Source organism: Triticum aestivum, chromosome 7D (genome assembly GCF_018294505.1).
Source record: "Triticum aestivum cultivar Chinese Spring chromosome 7D, IWGSC CS RefSeq v2.1, whole genome shotgun sequence".
In the NCBI taxonomy this organism is placed as follows: domain Eukaryota; kingdom Viridiplantae; phylum Streptophyta; class Magnoliopsida; order Poales; family Poaceae; genus Triticum; species Triticum aestivum.
In genome coordinates this window covers 115,326,120-115,332,911 of record NC_057814.1, presented here as the reverse complement: position 1 = coordinate 115,332,911, position 6,792 = coordinate 115,326,120, and the positions used below count along the sequence as shown (strand labels likewise).

General features: G+C 38.2%; 1 long non-coding RNA gene across 2 annotated transcripts; it reads right to left on the bottom strand.

Moving 5' to 3' along the window:
* Positions 1-2,385: 2,385 nt before the first annotated feature.
* Positions 2,386-6,301, bottom strand: LOC123168497 (uncharacterized). Of its 2 annotated transcripts, XR_006484384.1 has the most exons (6): positions 5,725-6,301; positions 5,452-5,585; positions 5,115-5,380; positions 4,505-4,944; positions 3,510-3,598; positions 2,386-2,620 (listed from the first exon to the last, which is right to left on the bottom strand). It is a non-coding gene; the product is annotated as an uncharacterized lncRNA (long non-coding RNA). The 2 variants fall into 2 exon arrangements; XR_006484383.1 differs by having other exon boundaries at positions 5,115-5,585.
* Between the last annotated feature and the right edge of the window lie 491 nt (positions 6,302-6,792).

The window sequence follows — 6,792 nt, the reverse complement described above, 5'->3', positions numbered from 1 at the left end:
CTCGCACTAGCACCCATATCACATAAGCCATGATAGCAATGATCTCCTATTTTAACAAAAATAACAGGCATGCCTACAACCGGTCTATGTTTATTTTTAGTATCGGGTCGAGCAATTCTAGCAGCTTCATCACAGAAATAAATAACATGCCCATCAATATTATCGACCAAGAGATCTTTAACCATAGCAATACTCGGTTCAACTTTAATTTGCTCCGGGGGTGTAGGTGTTCTAGTATTACTCTTACGAACCACAGTTGAAGCTTTAGCATGATCCTTTATTCTAACAGGGAATGGTGGTTTCTCAATATAAGCGGTAGGAACAATAGGATCAACATTATAAGTGATAGTCTTTTCTTCAACTTTAATAGGTTCAACTACTTTTACTTCAATGGGAGGATGATATTTAAACCACTTCTCCTTAGGGAGATCAACATGAGTAGCAAAGGATTCACAGAAAGAAGCTATACTATCTCAGAGTCAAGTCCATATTTAGTGCTAAATTCACGAAAAGCATCAGTATCCATAAAAGATTTAACACAATCAAACTTAGGTGTTATACCTGACTCCTTACCTTCGTCGAGTTCTCAATCTTCAGAGTTGCGTTTAATTCTTTTCAATAAATCCTATCTGAATTCAATAGTCTTCATCATAAAAGAACCAGTACAAGAAGTATCGAGCATGGAGCGATTATTGAGAGAAAGCCGAGCATAAAAATTTTCTCTTGAGAGCTCATGATTGGGCAAGAATATAACATTGACTTAAGCCTCCCCCAATCTTGAGCGATGCTTTCTCCTTCACGAGGCCAAAAATTATATATACTAGTCGTCGACCCGTGCATTCGCACGGGCTAGTGTCTATTTTAATTGGATTTTATGTTTTGTTTGAACTGAAACATTTATTTATTTTATACATGCTCCAATTCCATATTTTCATTTACGAATTTTGCATGTTCACATGTAAAAATTGAAATTCTATATTCATGTGCCATATTGTGAAAAATATATATTCGCAAGTTTGGCAATATGCTACAACATTTGGTTAACTGTAAAAAATGGCAATTATGTATATAACATGAGTGTATATCATATTTACTATAAGTAAAAGTTGGAAAATAAATATCTTACTCTAGATTCATAGTGCTAAATATAGATTCGGCGTAGCGTTTTTGCAAACCATTAAAGCCTAGTTGTTAAAGGCCAAAGATGTATAGGTATATGCATTAGCATTTCAGTGAACTTATATCATATAACATATCCTTGCTGAAATTATGGTTGGTTTACGCTATGCTACTAATTTACTTCAGTTTTCTTGACGTGGAATTCATACTACTCATAGTTTAGAATGAGATATCTTCATTTTCTTTTATAACAAACTTCGATGGAGATGTTAGACCAACTGATTAAATGAAAACGGTCATTGTACAAACTTGAGTTTGTGATATCGCTACACGAAATTTCAGTATCTAGACGTCTGTACGGGCTAGCACTAAAAAAACACATAATAGTGACATTTTCAGTATGTTCATTTTGCAAATTCTTTCCACAATAATATAGAAAAATATCCAAATTATTATTATCCAGGCATATTAAGTTCTCAACTGCTCCAAACTTTCCATAGGACAAAATACTATATTCTTTGAATAAGTTCCTGATGGCCTGCATTATATGTTATAATTTGGTGGTCAATAAGATATAAAAGAAAATGAATTGATGGACACCGGATGTTTGAATAACCTTAGTGAGCTTTGAAGTATATATAATACTATGTACAACGGAAAGAAATAAGAGCTATACTATAATATTCAAAATGAAGAGCAACTTGCGAACTTATCTGTTTGACGTTGATTGAAATTGAGGAAAAATTGGACCCCACAATCTAATACTAAATATGAAATATTAGATTTTAAACAAATGACATGCAAGTAAAATACTGATTAAAAACATGTAGCAGTTTATCATGATTATCCACATTGATTAGAAACTCGTAATTAGGCATTTTACATATTCATATGATTTCAAACCAGCATTACCTTGGGACTTCTTTTAATTCTTAGCAATCAGTTATATAGTACATCATTTTTTTTTTGCCGTTCAGCATGAGTAGTTAGCTATCCTCTTAATAGAAGGTATATGGTATTCTTTTTGCTTTCTTAGATTCCGTGGTATTGTTTTTTGGTTGATACACCATTGGAGATCTAACATGTATAGTTCTACTTCCAAAAAAATACATGTATAGTTATCTCTTGTCATAGCTAGTTATAATTGTGAACATTCAAACAAAGCGATGTTGCATTAGATGGCATGTAACACATGTTTGATCACATCGACAATATATATTTCGGAGAAGCTAATCGATCTATTGTCATAATAGTGACAAAAACATATAGTAGTAGAAACATATTAAAACGTCTTATATTTATTTACAAAGGGAGTGCAATATATATGCAAAGATCTGTGGCATACGTTCATACGGAAATGTTGTGGTAACATCCATTCTAATAACATGTGACTTAGATCACTACCAGTTACATGAAAAATGCTTCGCGGCCTTGTAAATTACCACCAAGTCCTCCCAGCGACTGGAGTTACTTCCGTCCAACCGAAAAACTGGTTTACAATCTATAAAGTAGAACAAAAGAACTGATTAGTAAAAATTAGCTTATTTTTAAAAAACATAGATTTTGGTCCTTTTAGTGAAGGCTAGCTACTAAAGTACAGTGCATGAACTATCTGTCATATGTATATCAACGGTACTTGCTTAAAAAAAGGTACGTATATCAACGCTATCCTTTCCTTGCTTTTCTCAAAATGGTTGCAGCAGTGGGAAGCTAGAGGCGCTTGCCATGAAGATTTCATTTTACATCAGTGACAACAGCAAGCTATAATAGATAGGAGAAAGCATGCATGATCCTTTCTGGTACAAACATCATGTTGACGTAAATTACATTGGCATGGAGGACATCGAGTCCAATGATTCTAAAGAGTTCTTCTACTGCGTTAGATATGTACAAAATACATATAGAATGAAAGCACACAGTATGAAGAGAATATGATTAATTGGTGTTCTGTGTTGTATCAGACTTGCAGTGAGAGAAGTAAAAATTAGGTGTAAAATGTGTTGGTTTCTACCAGAAACACATGTATAGATAAATATTCTACCATAGGATCAAGTTTATACAGAACTCCTACATTGCTCGGAGCAGGTAACAAAATTGGTGGCTGCCATGGGCTTTCCGCATTTTGTCTGTTCTCCACAAACGAAAATAATAGTCTGAAGTACAGCTTTACCACAGTACACACCTTTATCCACTGGATTCACCATTATGAGTAGAAAATACATGTCATTTTAGTTTACTTACAAAATTATGTTGTCAACAAAAGGCAAGCATGCATAAGCACTCCATGATGCTTGTCCAAATTACATACTGGAAGCGAAACAATTTTCGATGAATTAAAGAAAAAGCTCTATGATTTCTCTATAAATTATGCAATGGAGCTCGTCAAATACCTTACTGGATTATTAAGATGCTATCATGTTTCTCTCCAATCTAGCTACATTGCAACACCAGAAGTAATTTCACTCGTGAGAAGTTTATTCTGAAACATAGTAAATTGCCAATTAATCAGTACTGATCCCTTTGTAGTATACATTTAAGGAAAAACTTCTCAGGACATAAAATAGATTTGATTCTTGGAAGTGGCACTACCTTACTACAATATGTTACAATAATAGGCATACTTCTAATTTCTATAATTTATTGAACAGCACATTGAAATGCTCTGTACACAGTGATTATGATCAACTTCAGTTATAAAAATCACTGTGAGATGCACTACCAATCTGAAACTAACACTGTATGACATTCAGAGCATCATATTAAGGGCTTGAATTTACTAAATGGCAAAAAAGACAGATTAACTACCTGTGCGCTGATCCATAACATATATATCACAAACTCTTGCAGATCATATCTAATGAACTGCCGAATTAATACAAATGTGTGTTGTTTGTCAAACCTGTCATGCTTTAGTTCATAGTAAACTTGGTATATCCATCTCTAAACTTGCATACTACATGCCTAACTGTTGCAGCACCAAGATTTGACCTGCTGTTAGTAGTGTGACCAGCAGTGTGATTTTGTGGCTTATATAACCTCTGGAATGATAGAATGATAAGAACAATTTGCAGGTGAAGTACATTCGTACTATTGTTAATATTAGATTTAACTTCTCCAGTAAAATATATTTCTTGTTCTGGATTATTAATCCGGCAATCATACCATAATCATCACTCATCAGTATAGGTTCCACTATTGTTTGTAAACTCTGCAGACTATATGTATATGGCTAGGTAATGACAACATAAGGTGTGGTTGCAGACACAAAGTAAAAGATCATGGTGAAGTATAAAGCCCAAAACACATGCTCTTCCAAATAAATTTTGAAACAGAATAGCTTGCTACTTTACTCATGGTTTGGCATGTGGATTATACAGTGGCGTACCTCAGGTGGAGCACTGGTGGTCCTGTTCCGTCGAAGTTGTACATCGTTGTTCCAGAGAAAATTGTAGAACGGCAAGATTGTATACTTCTGTATAGGGGCTTGAGGCCATCTTTGATGTGGCAAAGAGAGCGTTCCATGTGGAGTCCATGTCCAACACCCATTAATGACGTGCTTGAGCAGGACAAAACATCCGAGTCGGCGACGCCCTCCATTTTTGCAGCCCGCATAGGCACCTCGACTTGCTCCCCTCGCAGCATGGCGTCGCTCTCATGGGTGTTCAGGGAAAAGAGCGGCATGGATGGGGGTGTGACCACGGTGAAGAGCGCGGGAGCAGCTTTTCCAGTAAAATAGCTTTCTTACTCTGAATTATTAATCCAGCAATCATACCATAATCATCACTCAACATTATTGGTTTCACTCTTGTTTGTAAACTCTGCAGACTATCCGTATATGGCAAGTTAATGACGATAGAAGCTATGGTTGCAGGCACACAGTAAAAGATCATGGTGAAGTATAAAACCCAAAACACATGCTCTTCCAAATAAATTTTGAAACATAATAGCTTGGTACTTTACTCATGGTTTGGCATGTGGATTATACAATGATGTACCTCAGGTGTAGCACTGGCGGTCAGTGTTCCGTCAAAGATGTACATCGTTGTTCTAGAGAAAATGGTAGAACGGCGAGGCTGGATACTTCCACATAGGGGCTTGAGGACATCGTTTATGTGTCAAAGAGAGTGTTCCATGTGGAGTCCATGTCCGACGCCCATTACTGACGTGCTCGAGCAGGACACAAAATCTGAGTCGGGGACGCCCTCTATTTTTGCAGCCCGCATAGGCACCTCGACTTCTATATAGCCAGAAGGCATGCATGCTATACATGACCAATTTTATTCATAAATAGCTACAGAGATAAAACAGTTCATCTAAGGTTGGAGCGAGTACCTGTGGTGAGTGCCAACCACATCAGTAGACATGGACGATGTCATCTGGACAAAACAATGCTATTGTTGTTATTGTTTCAATGAAGTATTGCTTGTCTCCGGTGGCTTGATATGCTAGATATATACTCCAAGTATCTGCAAAATGGTGCCATGCATCTCAGTATCCACAGGGAAAACATCTGTAGACGACTATCAGATTTGATGACATTAGTTATAATAAAGAGAGAAGAAATATAATTGGTGTTGTTGATACAGGCCGTGAGTTGCGACTTACATGGCACGAAGACACGGGCGTGGAGATTTAGCGAATCTGACTTCCCAATCAGGTTCCGGCAAGACGTGCCAGTACATACATACGTGCGCACAGCCATATATACAAATTAAAAGATAAGTATTTCTTCCAGCATGTAGCACACACATGTGAGATTGAATTGAATGCAATTAATAGGTTCTTGATCATAGATGCCTTCAGATTCACGAAGCTCGACTTGAACATAAATATAGACGTACGTGTACAACCTCCTAATCCAGCATGCACTACCGGCATGGATGGGGGCGTGACCACGGTGAACAGCGCGGGAGCGCAGCGGAGGTCGGGGAGGGAGGTGGGTCGGAGGAGCTTCTCCGGAGGTCGGGTGGTGAGGACGTAGGACCATCGGCGGAGATCGGGATGGGAGGAGTGTCGCCGGAGGTCGGGGTAGAGGGGGCGCAGGACCACCGCGGAGGTAGGGGTGGGAGGTGGCGGCGGAGATCGAGGTGGGCGTGGCGGCGCTTCAGGAGGAGCGAGGGCGTGGCGTCGCTTCGGGGAGGAGGCGGAGATGGAGAAGGTTGGATGGCTTGTTGGGCCATAGAATGGGCTAACCCCACGCAGGAGACACGTGAGATTGGGAATTTCCCAGGCTAAAAACGAAGGCCCATATGATACTCCTACAACCGTGATCAGATTTAATCTTGACCGTAGTAATTCGGTCCCACTGGATAAACGGCTGGTAATTTCTAATTAACGTGGTAATTTCTAGGGAGTCTAGGATTAGTATAGGTAGGTAAGGTATAGGTATAGGTATATAGATAGATATAGATAATTACGATCACGATGAACCAGATGCATAGGATAAAACTTCTGATGAAATTCCAATTTCAATCGGTTGTAGTTCCATGATCCAATATCATCGCATAGCCTAAACCATGTCAATGCCTTTCCCTTCAAAGATAAAGGGAAGACCTTCTTCTTGATAACATCCTCGGGCATACCTGCAAGCTTAAATAATCCACAAACTTCATCCACATAGATTAGGCGCAAATCGGGATGCAATGTTCCATCTCCTGTAAAACGATTAGCTAG